This window comes from Neomonachus schauinslandi, chromosome 10 (genome assembly GCF_002201575.2).
Source record: "Neomonachus schauinslandi chromosome 10, ASM220157v2, whole genome shotgun sequence".
Classification (NCBI taxonomy): Eukaryota; Metazoa; Chordata; class Mammalia; order Carnivora; family Phocidae; genus Neomonachus; species Neomonachus schauinslandi.
Genome location: NC_058412.1, coordinates 55,716,945 through 55,733,944, shown reverse-complemented (window position 1 = coordinate 55,733,944; position 17,000 = coordinate 55,716,945).

Sequence of the window (17,000 nt, the reverse complement as noted above, 5' to 3'; positions counted from 1 at the left end):
CAAGATAAATGGATTGACCAGAAATATTGCAGAGGCCCTCTGCCTTTGCATAAATGGGGCATAGGAATTTAGTTCATACTCTATACCTTTCAAAATGGTGCCAGAGTTTTCATTCTGAAGTGGTGCTGTGCCCAGTCATTGATCCGAGAATTCTCATGAATTTCAAGGTCTCATGAATCCAGTTATAAAGTAGCTGAGACCTGCTGCTAGATTATTGTCATGTTTGCCTTTGGTGAACCTAAAAGTTTCAGTGAAGACAGAAAGCTGGACCTTCTTCAAGCTTACAGACTGGGTTGTGTGAGTGTTTGGGGGCCTGCTTGCTAAATGAATGAATGTATATATGGCAGACTTCTGTCAGAGACTTAATTTCATTTTAATCAAATGGCAAGGGAAGAGATCTATAGACTCCACCCACCTCTAACTATTGGTTGTTACCCATGTTTACTAGAAAGAACCTAATACTTGTAAACAACCAAATATGCTCACGACAGAAGGTAATGGAGTAACTCAGTATATCTCTTAGAATGGTCTTTGCCCCATTAGATGACTTTATTTCCATTTTTATGATATTCATTTATCAGCCCTCTCAAGTTTGTAAGGGAGACTAATAAAGTATTCTCTAAGCAAACAATAAGAACACATACCTTTAATGATGTCTTAGCTTCATCTCATCATATCTAAGAAATTTAGTTTTAAAAATACAATGGAGCCATGGATGGAACAGATGCCTGTGTGGCGAGTATCATCCTATCCAGAGAGGCAGGACTGCTGACGGTGTACAAGAGGGCACAACAATGGCAGTGCTGCTATCAATCCAGGGCCTCTGGGGAGAGAGAGACTCTTTAGTTTCTTTAGCGCATTTGCTACTTGGGGCCTATTAGGATCGAGGGGAGAAGAGTGCTGCAGATTTTGTGGGAATCCATGGAAGCTCAACTTGGTACAGCTGGTTGGGCAAATCCTTTCTTTCCAGGATGGAGTTGTCTCTTGTTTCTAGAGTTGGAGGATATAGCTTTTTTTTTTTTAAAGATTTTATTTATTTATTTGAGAGAGAGAGAATGAGAGAGAGCACATGAGAGGGGGGAGGGTCAGAGGGAGAAGCAGACTCCCTGCCGAGCAGGGAGCCCGATGCGGGACTCGATCCAGGGACTCCAGCATCATGACCTGAGCCGAGGGCAGTCGCTTAACCGACTGAGCCACCCAGGCGCCCTGTTTGTTTTTTTTTTTTTTTAATACAGTACAATAATAACTTGGCAAAAAGAGTCTGTACATATCCTGGAATGAAATACACTAATTGTTAATTATGATTATTTTTGCATGGTGGAAATACTGATAGTATTTTTCACTTAATTTTTGTTATCGTTTTCCAAATCACTGTGGTGCCTGATATGAGTTTTAGGCACTCAGTATGGAGTCCTCCAGCTCTGAGTGAGTTGGGTGGGGTGTGCAAGCTCTGATCTGGCACAGGATGAGAGTAACCCAAGCTGACCCCTTGGGCTTTGCTGGGCTTGTAGGAGGAAATAGCCCAGAGAGGGAAAAAGGAGGTTCAGTGGTGAGATGGAGGCTTAGATCAATTTAATTTCAATAATAAAAGAGATGTGACCTTATTTTATATCCCAAGTTTCTGAAACAGGTCTTGTTGGTTGTGGAGGCATTTTTCCATGTTATTGCATACTTCTCATAAATATATATATTTCAAAGTTCCATAATTCAAACACAATCACTAAATTAAAGTTTGCATACTATGTCCTTGAATGGCTATGATATTGTTCAATTAACTCTACCCCTATAGCTGGAAATTCATTCTTTCATTTTTCATCATATATTATGAATATGGTTGTACATAAAGTTTTTTTTGTTTGCTTCTGATAATAATAATAATACTGGTTAGTATTTATGGAGCCCTTTGTACGTGCTTGACTTTGCTAAGCATTTTACAAACATTCTTTCATTCAATCCCTACAACCACTCTATGACTTGACACTATCATTATATCCATTTTACAGATGAGAAGATTAAGTCTCACAGAGGCTAGCATATTGCTCAGTCACTCAACTAAGAAATGGTAGATCTAGGATTTGAATCCAGGTGCATCTGACTTATAAAGTCTATATTCCTGGGCACTAGCTATCCTCTTTCCTGGTTACCAGCTATATTCTCCCCTGTGTATTTGGGATCATTTTTTAGCATTGGCTTATAGGAGCAGAATTATTGAGCCTAAGGTCACATGTTAATTTATAAGGCTCTTAATTCCTATTGCTACCAGCATGTTTTATCTCATCTTCATGAACATTGGCTATTACTATTAAAATAATAATTAAAATTTGGCAAATTAGGCATGCAAAAACAGCATCTTATGGCTTTTATTTGCATTTATTTGATTGCTGTAAGGGGTATGCAATTCCCTACATCGGCAAGTTAGTTTTAATCCCTTTTTTCTGAATTTTCTGCTGTGCCCTTTGGTTTATTTATCTACTGGGAACTTAGCATGTTTCTTAATGATTTTATGAGCTATTTATATAATAAAGATTTTAACCCTTTGTTACATTGCAGCATTTTTTTCCTGTTTGCTGTTTATCTTCCAATTTCTCTACAATCTTTAGGTTTAAAAAGTTTTTCCCCATCTTACTATTGCCCAAAGATGAATTTATTTACTCAGTGATGAATAAGACTTGGTCTGATCCTAAGAAAGATTAGCATTTATTTATTCTATAAGCACCTATTTAGTACCTACTTTGTGTAAAGCATTGTGTTAGGTACTGGGGTAGCAGAATGTGTGTGTCTGCAGGGATGGGAAAGGGGCAGGAAAGGCTATTTACCTTTCAAGAACTTTAAATCTAGTTGATGAGTAGGGTCCGGAACACATGTAAAATAGTAAAATGACAGGAAAAGATCCAATAGTAATGAGTGACAAATAAGTTGTATAGTTAGCACCATAAATTTAGGTGAAGTAGGAACTCAAATATTACTCAGAAAAGTCTTCTAAACTCACCTGATCTTTGGTTTCAGATAGAGCTGAACTCAAATACAGGTACTGATATTTGCTATGTGTTTTTGGATAAGTTACTTAACTTCTGACTCTCTTTTCTGAAAGATCATTTTTGGGGGGCAAAGAAATGACTCATCTTATATTTAAATCCAATAAATTCATGCCAGGATATGAGACACTTTTAGATAGCTGTGAATTTTGGAGAAAGATAAGATTTTATTGTGCCATTCTGGGGTCCCTAAATCATACCAAGTATAAGTTTGCACCCTTCCCTGAATTCCGTAGAAGTCAGGTCTAGAATGTGGCATGGACTGCCCTAGTTACTTCACCTCAGTCATTCATGTAATTAATGCTTGCTGCCACTAACCTGTGGCAGGCACTAGTGGCTCTGGGGACTTTTTCTACTGTCTTTAAGGGCTCAAAAATTGCCCAAAATCCAGGGTAAAAAAGATTTTCTCTCCAAGCAATAGAGGACCTATATACCAAAACAGGTTTTGTCTTTTTTTTTTAAAGATTAATTGATACGTAGTCTGATTCCTTATAAACTCCCAATAGAAATGTCAATGGACAGCAAAATGAGGGGCTACAAGTAGCCCTTCAATGACCTTGTGTTTAGGGGGCGGTTCTTGGAGACTGCTCTTGCAGCGTGGCTCTCAAAGCTGTTGGTGAAGTCTGCACCCACAGTGACTGTGCCAGCCCAGTGAATACCAGTGATTATTGCTCCAGAAGTTGATGATTATACTGACACACTGCTCTCCACTTCTCATTTTTAGGCAAGCCAATTCAGACTCAACACCTGGGTCCAGCAACAGTGTAACCCCAGGGGTGAGCCAGCTTTCTCACACTGTGGCCAGCATATGGCCACTTCCCCAGTTTCCCACTAATACTGAATGTTGTTAATGTTTTTATTTTTGCCTTGTGTCAAATATTTTTCCATCTCAACAAATAGATTTCTATAAAATCAGTCTTAATGGAAACATGGTACTCTATTACCCAGAATTTTGTCATTTAATTTTTCACAAAACTCTTTTTTTTCCCCTCAATTACTTTCTAGTGAAGCAGTGCCAATATAGACTCCCACTGCAGTGTAGAATACAATTTCTCTGTACATCAACAAGAGATGTGATAGCAATTTTAAAAATTGTTTGCCAATATGATAGATGGAGAATGGATTTCATTATTTAATTTGCATATCTTTGATCACTGGGAAAAGTAGCACATTTTTACATTTATTACCCATTTGCCCTTCCTCTTTGTGAATTGCTTGTTCACCCTTTTTGCCATTGGTGTGATCTTTTTTCTTATTGATACATAAGAGCTTTTTATATATGAAGAACACACATTTAATTTTAAATGTTAAGATTATAGTTAAAAGGAAAAGTGATCAACATGCAAAGAAAGTAGAAACATAGCAGTGTCTCCGCTTGTCTCCATTCTTGTTCTTCTCTAATGCATTGTCTATGTGGGGGTTAGAGTGAGGGCTCTAAAATGTAAGTCTGGTCATGTCATTCTCCCTTTAATAGCTCCCACTTGCATTAGGCTATGGTCCAACTCCCAAAACGTAGAGTAGGAGGCCTTATCTTGCTTACCCTCCAGATTCCCCTTTCTTAATCCCCTATATCCAATTCTGTGAGCCATTCATGTGGAATTACTTTCAGCTCCCAGGAGTGCCAGCCTCTCTCTTCTGGGCCCCTGTGCTATATCCTCTGCCTGGACCTTTCAATTCTTTTTCCTTTCTGATAACTACCACTCATCATTCAAGTCTGCCTTGGACACTACTTCCTTTAGATCAGTGATTCTCAGCCAGGGATAGTTTTGTTCTCAGGAGGTATTTGGCAATGTCTGGAGACATTTTTGGTCATCATGTTGGGGGAGGGGTATGATAGTGACAGCTAGTGGGTGGAAGCCAGGAATGTTGCTAAATATTCTACAATGTGTAGAACAGCCCTCCACAACAAAGAATTATCTGGCCCAAAATGTCAATAGTGCTGAGGTTGAGAAACCCTGTTCCAGATCTACAAGTCTTTACCAATCTTCCTACCCACTCCCTGTCCACTCTAAGATAGACTGGGTTTCCCTCCCTTGACCTCCTAGGACACCCCGTGCTTATCACTTTCACAGACCTACTACACTATATTGTAATTGTCTTTTAGGCTAGAAGCCTCTTGAGGGCAAGAAACATGTTTTATTACTCTAGGGCCCAGGGTTGGGAATATGGTGGGCAGAAGCAGTTTAGCACAGTATAGACTGGGGAGACAGAGTGTGTCTGGTTTGAATCCCAAATACTGCTACTTACTAGCTCTGTGCTCTTGGGCAAATCACTAACCTCCCAGTGCCTCAGTTTCCTCTTCCCTAAAATGAAGATATTAATAGTACCTACCACATAGAGCTATTAGGAGGAATATGTGGGTTAATATTTGTAGATTGTTTTGAGAATTCAGCTCTAAATAAAAAGGAACAGGAACAAAATAAGCACTCAATAAATACTAGGTGACTGAATGACCAGTGCAGGTCTTACCAGGGGTTTGGCCATTTCTCCCTTTCTTGTCTTCTTCCTAGTTCATTCAGCACATAGTGATTTCCCCCAACAATTTAAAAAGTTTATTTTCTTTGTAGTTCTTAATTTTGCCAGGCTCCCATTGTATCTCTCAATGTCTCTGTAGTCATGGGCTGCTAATTAAAAAAAATAAAAAATAAAAAAATGTTCCTGTCACTGGTAAAGGGGCAAATGAGAGCGAGCCAAAACACGGCATCACAAACACACACACTCCATTTTGGAAACAATTTTCTTTTAAATAAAATGCATACGTGGTTCCTCTTTTGTATGTGGGGTATACTAGGGGGAGACTTTTACAAATGAATCTACTTAAAAAAGAGATACATTTACACAAGTACATGAAACATAGTCTGCAACAGTGTCGTGTGTACCGTCTCAAATCAGCGTTGTCGGCTGTTACATATTTGAAGTTAATTTGACGTTGAAGTAAACAAATCAAAGTGTGTTTATGAAATAATTAGGCCCTATTCTCAATGCTGTGGCTAAGAAGTTTTGTCACAATTACTGATCAGTGGTTTTCTTTGTTTTGTTTTTGAAATTCCATAGCAACACACAAAAATAAAGCTGTTGTTATCACACTAGTACTTATGTCATTCCAGTATCTTGCAGGCAGAGTATCCAAGGGTGAAGTCAATCCATTTTTAGCTGAATCTTCTCAGCATGGCTCTTAGAGTATAACCTGGTAGGATCTTTGGAAGTTGATAGGAAAAGGGAGAATCTGTTTTAAGTGTTTTAAAATTGCTTTAAAACGCATGCTCCTGCTCATTCCTTGCTTGCATGTGCAACTGTCCTATATGTTTCTGGCTTTATTCCCTTGCCACTGGGGAGAATTGGTTCAAGATCTCATGAAATGAATGCTTCCATCCAGATCAGCAATAGGAAACTTGACATGAGAATACAAACTGAGGAGCATCATACGTTGTCACTTTTCTTTTTAAAGATTTTATTTATTTATTTGACAGAGAGAGACACAGTGAGAGAGGGGACACAAGCAGGGGGAGTGGGAGAGGGAGAAGCAGGCTTTCCGCTGAGCAGAGAGCGCAATGAGGGGCTCGATCCCAGGACCCTAGGATCATGACCTGAGCCAAAGGTAGATGCTTAACGACTGAGCCACCCAGGTGCCCCACGTTGTCACTTTTCTTAAGGGATTTTTCCCCCCAAAATGCTCATTAAGCTCTGTAAAAGAGTATATGCACTCACACATGCCATACAAGGGTCTTTCCTGCAGGTACCAGTTGAGCATGGAAGGTATGCCTAAAAGAAGGGATCTGCAGTGGGCCGAAGACATGCTAGAAGGGTAGAGGTAGAGACCCCTGTGCAGCAAATCTCCCTGAAGTGGTTCCAGATGGAACAGGGGTCTGAAGACTGATCTAACTCTTCTTCTCACACATCATCTCCCCAGTTACTTTCTCAGGGTCCTTCTGCAAAGACCTGCTTCCCACCCCCACCCCCACCCCCCACGCCCCGATCAACTTTAAAGGGAGGTGTGGATTAGTCCTCAGTGTTTGGCACTGATATCAGTCATGTCTTCCCTCCGCCCAGGACTCCTTGCCCCTTGCACACAGCACACTGTTTCTCCCCGGTGTCCCTGTCCATGGAACCTCTCGCTGCTCATTTGAAGGACTTGGTGATAGTGGGCGCTGTGCAGCTGTCAAACTCTGGGGTCTGCTGCTAAGTGTTATTTTAATTTCTCTTCATCTAAATTCCTCATAGAGCAGCTTTTGAAACATGAGATTGTCTTATTAAGAGGTACTTATTGTAAAGTAGAGTGAGTGCCACCTTTGATGAAGACAGAAGAGGCCAAGTTTGATGGGTTGGATAGCATTAGACAAAGAGAGTAATTAATGACTTAATTGCCTCTTCACCCTTCCCTTTTTAAGAAAAGAAAGTTTTTCTTCTTTTCTTTCAAAATTCACCAGGCTGAAAATTGGAATTTCCAATGCGATTTTACAGTTTAGCAAAGAAAGAAAAAAAGGAAAAAAATAAATCAGAACCCAGTTTTTCTATTGCATTTTCCTGTAACATCTTCCTCATTTTCTAGAATCACTGTCTATTGATTTTACCTTTCGTGGCCTTGGAAGCTGCAGTGATCTGTTTGTGGAGAGTTCAGTACCTTGTATGGATTTCCTTGTGTTGGTTTAAACGCTGATAAGATACGTGGCAAATTAATGAAATAAAAATAGCTTTGTCGATAAACAGAAGAGAAGCCACTTTCAACATTTGTTCAGTACCCATTGCTTTTCAGGGCCCAGACAAAATTAGTGGATAGGATTAAAGAATATATTCGTCTTTTATCCCATGTTTGAGTACTTGATCACAGAGGCATGGTTTAATCCAAACATCAATAGCACCTCGTCAATTCCATCAGAGACAGCTGTCAAAGTGGACTTTGGGTTTGTTAGAGCTTTGTGTTTTATCCTTTTTTAAGGTCATGGAGTATTTTCTTTGATTTTTGATGCTGAAATCTTTCTTAATCTTCTAAACTTGAGAAACATCTGTTAAGATTTAATGGGATGGCTTTTGTCTTAAAATTAGAGCCCATCTTGCAAAACTTTCCACCTTCTTTCCTTTCCCGCCCCCGCAATTTGGAAAATGGGGAGCTGGGACAGAGGAAGTAAAGCACATGTTCCCCCTGAGACAGAAGCTCTTCTGGTCAGTGTGTGAGAGAGCATGCTAGAATGACAACACTCTGAATGCTGAATTCTGTGAACCCAGTGTTCAGTTTTGTTTTGTTTCCTAGTGACATTAGCAATTTCCTTGTAGCACATCACTTAGCCTGGGATCTGAGTGGCAGATTTATGGATCCTAGTGAATAATGAGACAAAAATGATGTAAGGAAGAGAAACAGCGAGAAATAGGAATTTTAACCTTTTCCCATAAGCCTAAGCCTTCTTGTTGCTGGATCGCATCGTGTCAACAAAAGTTAGTAGTTAAAATAACTGGAGGTACAGTAACGGCATCTAAAAATATATGCCTCCAAATATGTACAGACAGCTGTCATGTCTGTTGACAGAATATATTAGTCATTATCCTCATCAGTAGACACAAAATCATCGCAGTTTTCATAATGGAGGCGTTTCATACCACATAATTGCTAGTGATTTTGGAGGTCCTCTGATAGAGTCACCACCATTGTAATCACAGTATTCTCATTTACTTGCTTTTTATATTCTTAACCTGGATGCTAACCCCGAAGCCAAAGCTCTTTGCAGGGAAGCATTTAAAAGCTTCTATTTATTGCTTCAGTCACATTCCCACCTACCTTTGGCAAGGAAGTCTGGGCTGGAAACTGCTATTCTGAACAAAGAAGGTGGTCTAAGACCATCATCCAAGGATTTCTTGCTCCTCCTCAAAGGCAGGAAGGAACGCCCAGTAAGAGTGTGTGGCAGGAGTGGGGGTTTGGAGAGTCAAAAAGAACTCTCAGTGCCACAGTTAGGAGCCATGTCATTGTGGGGAGCTTATTTAACTGTTTTGAGCCTCAGATTCTTAGTGGAAAATGGGGATGATCATAACTACCTTAGAGTTTTGTTTAAACATCCATGAAAGCACCTAGAACATGTCTGCTATATAATAGACGACGGAAGAATAATAGCTTTGTCTTCCTTCCCTGTTATCCTTGAGTTCTCTCTCCACCAAAATCTTACCACCTTCCTCGCCCTACCTCAACACATGCACACGTTCTTGTTCCCCTTCCTATTTGAAGGCTTCCATAGAATTGGAACCACATTAACTTATGAAATGGGGGTAGAACAGTAGTCTCATCTCTCTCCCTCCCCTAATTCTGGTCATTATGCAATTTGGTAAGGGGAGCATTCTCATTGTTATAAATAAGAACAAAATATTAAACAGTCAATCCCTTACTGCATCAGGCATTGTGTGAGGTGCTTACATATATTATCACATTTAATCCTCACAGTGACCCTATGAAGTAGATGCAATTCTTATCCCCATTTTACAGAGCAGGACACTAAGGCCCAGAGAGGTCGAGTCACTTGCCTGGAATCACGCAGCTGAGAGTGGAAGGGCCGGGCCTTGACTCGGGCAGCCTGTCTCCAGAGCCCAGTAGGCACTGCCTCAGAGTCGGGCAGGGGTCTGGAGGCCCATTAGCTGCATCCTTGTAGCCCTTTCTGATTTGGCAGACACTGTCTCCAGAGCCCCCATCCTCAAGTCCTGTAGCTGGGAGGAAATACTCTTGTGTGGCTGAGATAGAATAAGGCCTGCCCTTCTAGAAGGATGCGTTGCTGTTCACAATATGAGGGGTTCTGTCAAGAGTTGTTGTTTTTCCCCCCTCTGCCTCTTCCTCCAACTTCTGACATGGTTTTCAATTAGCAGCTTGTAGAGGCCGGTCCTGAGGCCCTTCTTTCATGCAATATGCATAACTGAATCCTACCCTCCCCCCCACCCCAGGGGATTAAGGGGCAGGGAGAGTGGTGAAATAAAGGCCCCTGGAATAAAGGGCAGAAATGTGCTGTGGGTACAGGCTGAAAGCAACACCTCACCTCTTTAAAACTTATGTGGGACCAGGGGTCATTTGGGAAGTGACTGTCACAGAGATAAAAGGGGGCCATTGCTGCTGAGGGACGTGGGGCTGGTGGGCTGGCTGTTGGGCCTTTCCACCTCGTTTCTGGTTTCTGGTAGAACATACACAGAGGCGGGAGCAGGTCCCTGCTCAGGCATGTTAGTGCTTAAGAAGAAGTAATTTCCTTTCTCTTCTGGGAGGTGAATGAATCTCCCAGATCCCTGGAGGCTTCTCCCTGTGGAAGGCCTTGTTCATCTTGAGGTCTAGACCGTTTATTTAATGCCTGGGCTAAACTGAACTCGTGCCCTCCCCTCTTGCAGGGCAGGAAGGATACCAGTCTTTCTGTGGAGATTCTGCTGGCTGCAGAATCTCTTGACCACCAGGTTATGTCTACGTGTCACATGGAAGTCACATTACCTTTCTTTGTATCTGTCAAAAACAGGATAGTTGTTTTAATGAAGAAAAAAATCAAGATGCGTGTGCTTCAAAATGCAAATGCTACACATTGGCCACTTCCCTCCAACACAAAGCTCATGAACCTCCTGAAAATAAGGGCCCCTTGAATCATATGACAGGAATGTGCTGTAGTAAGGGCTGAAAGATGCATCTTGTTTGAACTTATGTGGGGCCAGGGGTATCTCAAAAAGATGACAAATCAATCCTAAATTCTGGTTTCTAAATAGGGGTAAAGAGGATATGTTAAAGAGGTTGTGAACAGCCTCGAAATCCCCAGTATCGGGTTTATGTCTTTTTCTTAGGGTCCACAGATACAGTTTGTTCTTAAAGAGGACTGAGGGCCTGGATACATTATTGGTGGTCCTGAGAGAGCCTGATGTCTGGAGGGCCCAAGAGAAGAGGTTCTGGAAGTCTGGAAGCAGAGATATAGATCCCTTCCTCCGGGTCTGAGAGGCCTCTGGGAGCAACCATAGGCATATAATAAGGAGTCAGGCCCCTGGCCTGTTGTGTGAGAGAAGAAGGTAAGGAAAATAAAAGGTTCCAGACGCATCATGGTGATTTCCAAATTTGAAGTCATCCCCAAAGTTTGTGTTCTCATGAGAGCATATAGTCATAGCTTCTGTACTCTTTCTATTTCCCTGCCTGCCCCTCCTTCCCCCTCCCTTCCCCCACCCCACAGGCAAACACATCCTTTTTCCCAGCTAACTTCTTGTTGAGGACTGTTTCAAGTAACTAATTCCCCACAAGATAGACCTGAATCATCCCGTGTGGGGTGTGGAGTCATGTAATGGGAACAAGTGAAAACAGGCCCTTGAAGAAGCCGGACTCAGGGCCGCCCGCTGCCAACATTTTCTAGGTGAGCATGATTGAATTACAAGCACAGGCCAGAGCTGGGCATGTGTGCAACCAGACTAGAATTGCATGTGTTGAGGACAGTGAGGGTGTGAGGGGAAAACCTGCTTTCCAGCAGGAGTGACTCCAAATGTTGATGATGTTTTCCTAGACACAATTTCGGCTTTTAAAATCTGCAAATGAGGCCTTTGCCGTTCTGGGTGAGTTCCTCTTGCATCTGACATCCCGGCCACTGCCAACTGATTAGGCAGGAGTCAGGAAATTACCGTTGCCTGGGGCAGGCTGATTCGATGGGACATTTATCAGGAGGTTTGGGTGTCCCTGACTAGTAAATACACTTGCTGTTGTGAACCCCATGTAGAAAAGGCAAAGTATCACATTTTCCTCTGAATTCTTGAGGAAATTGCTCTCATATACAACACCAACCTTTGGCTGCGTGACAGAGACAGAGTGTCGTTTGCATGCCATTACCAGGCTGTAAAGTCTGGTCAGGGCTGTCTTTTCCGAGTTTCCAATCTTTTGGGATCCTTGGAGGGTCACCCCGTGGGTCAGGTTTGTTTAGTCTGGTCCGTAATGGTGTAAAGTGGCCTTGACTGTCGAGTCTACCTAAATAATGCCCTATCTGTTTGATACTTCAACATCCCTCTACGTTGTATATATGTTTCACTTTCTAATATTCGAAGCCGAATTGGATTTCATTGTTAATAGAAGGCAAATTGTTTCTAAAAACAACCTCATCTCACTTTGAAAATTAGCCAGAGTTCAGAGGGCCCCTGCATTTTAAGGGACTATCTACATTTACCCTGGGAAAATGGCGCCACACTTCTGTGTTTTTGCATGCACGTTACCCACTTCTTTGCATCTTTTCTAAGAGATTCATTTGAACATGTTATTTTTAAAATGTTTTATTGAAATTTAACATACATAGAGAAAACAACACACATCCTGAGAACACAGTCAATTTTCATAAACGGGAACTACCCCAACAACTGGCCCCCAGATCAAGAAACAGGGCATCATCAGAGCTCAGAGAGCCCCGCTCAGGGCCTCCACTTGAGTGTATATAATTTTAAGTTTCTCTTGCTTATAATTCACCCAAGGTTTTCTATCTTGCAACTTATTCCCCTTTTCCCACTGAATTGTCACATACAAATTGAGAGAGGAAAAGAACTTGTCTGATCCTCTGGGTAATAATAAGCAGTGCTTTTCTAGAATTCTTGAATCTGGAGTTGTAGTGTCCGATGAGCCTTGCAAATTCATCAACACCTTGTTAAAATGGGGTTCATTTTTATTTGTATTCCTCTAGAAGCTCAAATCATGCTCCTTTACATATTTCACACCGTAAAAACCCGGTTTCACAAAAGTCATCTAAATGGCATGGGTTTATCTAATTCATACCCTAGTTTGTGAAAACACAATGGAACCAACTTTATAAATGTTAAGCGATTGCAGCCCTGGGGTACAGAGAAGAGTGGTGGAAGAATGATGCTCATTGTAAACATTTTTGCTTGGAGGCTTCTAGGAGTAAATAGTCTCTCCTCCCCAACCTCTCTCTGTTTCCAAATGAATCTTGTTTGAAGGCCTATAGCTGGACTTCCCCTCCCCCCTTTAAAAATAGTTCAATTCCTTTCTTCCTAAGCTCGGCAGCAACCAGTACAGCTTTCATTACAGCAACATAAATAAAAAGTGACATAAAATTATACAGCCCTGTGTAAAATAGTTTAAGGAAAATGTCTTTTATGGCAGCTTTTATGGTTTCACCAATTAGTTATTAGACTTTCTCCATTTTTAATTTGATGTCCTGTGTGTGCGTTCTGAAAGGTTTCTCCCCCCAACCACCCCCCACTTTCCTCTCCTGACAGTAACAGGGCTGGGTGCGTTGAGCCCCTGGGTAGCTGACTTTCTCATTTTCTGAAGATATTTCACTACAGCCTGTTGCTAGGTTTGGGCAGAGCAAGTTTCTCGGGAGAGAAGCCAGAGTTGAGCAATTTTCAAGTGAGCAGAATTTCACCCCCTTATTAACACCCAGTGTCCCCTGCCGCCGGTGGGCCTGTCTCCTGCATAGGGTAGTGCGGACACGCCTCAGGATGGGACATACCACAGCGGTTGGACCTTAAGCTGATAAATCCTGAGTTTTCAGTAACTTTCCAAACATTCCCGGGGAGTGAGAATAACAGAGATTTACTCCTGCCAAAATTTAATCATGCAGAAAAAAAGCGAAATTTAGATCAGCGTATAGATTATTTTTTAATGTGATCGCTCGACAGTGGAGAATAAGGAAGCCAGAAGTTGAACACTTAGCACAGCTGAGTCTAGACCACTGCAATTTGATTCATTTGGGGGAATTGTATTAGGTTTTAGGCTTTGGCTTGGGCTGGGCTGTTCTGTTTGGGAGTGTATGATGTCATCGTGTCAAGCGTGTCAGGCATTCTGGTATTTATGTTGGCTTCAGATCTAGCCCAGAGTACATGGCAGGCTCAATTTATTGCTACTTTAACTTTGTTTAGTCATGGAGAGGCTTTATTTATGTTGGTAAATTTCAAACAGTGGCCAACAGTGACCGCACAATGAAAAGGCCTGCAAGATTCATCATCGATAAATCACGTTGTTGCTGAGTTTCTTTAATTAAGGAAAAACTCCGTCTGTTGATCCCTGTGGTTGCTGGAAGGAAAGCAGGGTGGGGAGGGCTTTGATGAATCCATCTATCAGCCCGGCTTTGGAAAGCAAGTCTCCAGTTTCTGATTGTAGCTGGGCAAAGACCTAAATAAAAATTTATCTTGTCAAAACCTATGGGCTAACTGAAAGCAAATAAAGAAGTTTTATGGCATCCTCATAAAGTTAAATAAATAGGGAGAAATTGTAGTACATCCTATGGACATTTTTCAGTACAGTATGTGGCCGTTCTTTGGGGAGAGCTCATTAACTTAAAAAAAATTACCTTTAATGGGCCACTCATTATTGTCATCATCAAATGCGTCACTTGTCTAACTAAAGCTCCAGTGTTTAATACCTGATTAAAACCAAACACTGAGGCTTATGGCTTGGTGCTATTGGAACTACCTGGGATGGTAGGCACAGCGAGTACTTTGAAAGGGTAAAATATGGACAGAAGCAACATTGCCAGTATCAGGGGATCTTTTTTTTTTTTTTTAATTGATCCCTCTGGAAACTGGTCAACTTTTCTGCTGATGACATATTCTGGGAGCAATGGGGTAAGGCTTTTCATGTGTGACTGAACAAGGGACCTCATCTTTGGTTGAACTTACCTTTCATGTTGGGGATTCCCTCTGTTGGGAAAAGTCTAGAAAAATATGTTGGGATTGGAAAGCTCTTTTCACCACACGCAGTTTAAGCGGACTTCTCTCTGAGCTTGGGCTCATGGTAGAGTACATTTTATTTCTACTTAAAAAATGTCTTTGAGTCAGACAAAAGACAGCAGCTGGTGATGGAGAAGACTAATTTTGATACTAGAATGCACTTAAAATTATTTGCTTTTCCTTTTTAGGTTATGGAAAGGGTGCTCTCTTGATATCAAGCTTCAGGATCCGTTCACAGGAAAGTGCGATTTCTCAAGTGTCAAATCTGGAGGCATGATGCATTTGGCAATCAGCTCCTGCCTATTTGATGGAGTTGTACAATAAATGTGGGCTTAGGGAAATAAGGAACATTTTGAGAACCATTCCTGTGGGATCCTGGTGCTGTTGGCTACTTTGGGACATGACATCTTTGTGTTGACAGACTAAAGCTGCTCTTGGATTTAGCTGAGAGTTTTGCAAGTTCTTGGCTCTTTTCCTGCCTTTTGTCAGTCTGCTCTGTCTTTATTAATGGGTCAGGGTTCCCCTGGTGGTGATGAGGGTGGTGGTCATGGTGATGGTGTGTGAGAAGCAAGGGTGCTCTGCCAGGGTCTAGTTAGGAGAGGTGGGGAAGGGAGACCTTTCCTTGCATTGGTAAGACAAAAACTTATTCAAATGTGGAAAAATTTTAGCATAGGTCACAATCTGGGCCATAGAAATTGGTCATAGGTTGATCAAAACTTCCCGCTACTTCATAATGACTGTATCTCATATACTTTCTATCTTCTTCATTGACTCTAAGATATAGTTCAAGGCAATCTTGGAGTCACCTTAGTTTGCCCTGTGCATAACTGACAATTCACTTTTTCCCAACATGGAGGTCAGAGGTTAACAATAGGGCAACAAATATATGTTAAGCTCTCTCTAATAAGTCTAGCAAGTGTAGGGCAGAGTGGAGACCCCAAAGAATCCTGTCATGGCCCTTGCCCTGAAGAAACTTCCAGTCTCCTTGAAAGAGGTAGGATTTATGTAAGAGTCTGATTGAAAGTGAGGACTCCTATAGGGTGCAATCATAAAATGTCATCGTTCATTCATTCCATGCCTGGGCTGTGGGGCTAGTTCTCTGTCCCCAGGGTGAGATCTAGGGCAAGTTCTCTCACTTTTCTGGTCACTCCACCATCTTTTATTTGCAAAATATTCTTAATTTAATATCACCACTGTGGTTTTCAACCCCAGGCTGCCGATTGGAATCTCCTGGGCAGCTTTTTAAAAATATTGTTGTCCAGACTGCTCTCCTGACCCATGAAATCAGCATCTCTGGGATGGGGCCCAGATATCAGGAATTTAGAAAACTCTCCAGGTGATCCCAATGGGCAGCCAGGATTGAGAACCACTGAAATGAAGTGTGCAGTTCCAGAGAAATAATGAAAACTTCAAATTTTATTTAAAATGAAAGCTTCTCCTCTTTTGCTCCCCTGGCCTGCAATCCTGAGTTGGGGAGGAAGGTGTGGGAAGCTTCTACTTCTCAACTTACAAATCTTTTCCTCCCTGCCAGCTCTCTCACCAAAGTTGCTGACTGCTCTGTGGTTGAGGTGGTGGGGGAGGGAGGAGAAGCAGGGAGGGCTGAGGGGGTCTGATGTGACTGGTGTTGATGCTATTTGACATGGCTCTCTCTGGCTGTAGCACAGGTTTAAAGCTGATTCATTTTGGGGGTGGGCAGGAGCATTTGTGTATTCTTCAGAGACTGCCTTCCAAGTCTGGGAATCTCTCCTTTGCAGTTCCCTTAGTTTTCCAGTAATCTGATTCACAAAGAGAGAGATACTGCTGATGTCCCAGTGCCTCCCCAGGAGCCCATTTTAGGCAAAGTCCCTTTAGGATGGCACCATGCTGGCTCTCTCTTAATCATGTGAGACGTCCCCTCCCCTCTCTGCTTTCAGATCAGGTAGCCACCCTTTTTCCCTTAGGCTTGTCCATACAGTGTTCTGGCACCAGCCTCTGGTGCCCCACAGACTTCCTCAGACATTGGGCAAGCTCTAACTGGTCTCCTTGATGCTCTTCCACTAGGCTGGAGGTGAAGGGAAGTACTGCTTTAACAGAAAATACTAGTTTCCCCCCCAATATTTGTTCCATTTCTTGGAGTGGAAATCAACCAACCCTGAAACTGCTTGACTTATATGAGAAAATAAACCCCTTTATTGTTTAAGCTATTTTAACTTGGATCTTTGGTTGCTTGACTGATACACCAGAGTACTGCTCCCTGTGCAGAAGAAATAGCTACAATTCTTCTTCCCTTATGCCATGCTATCTCAGCTACTTCTGCTCTTCATGGGATCACCT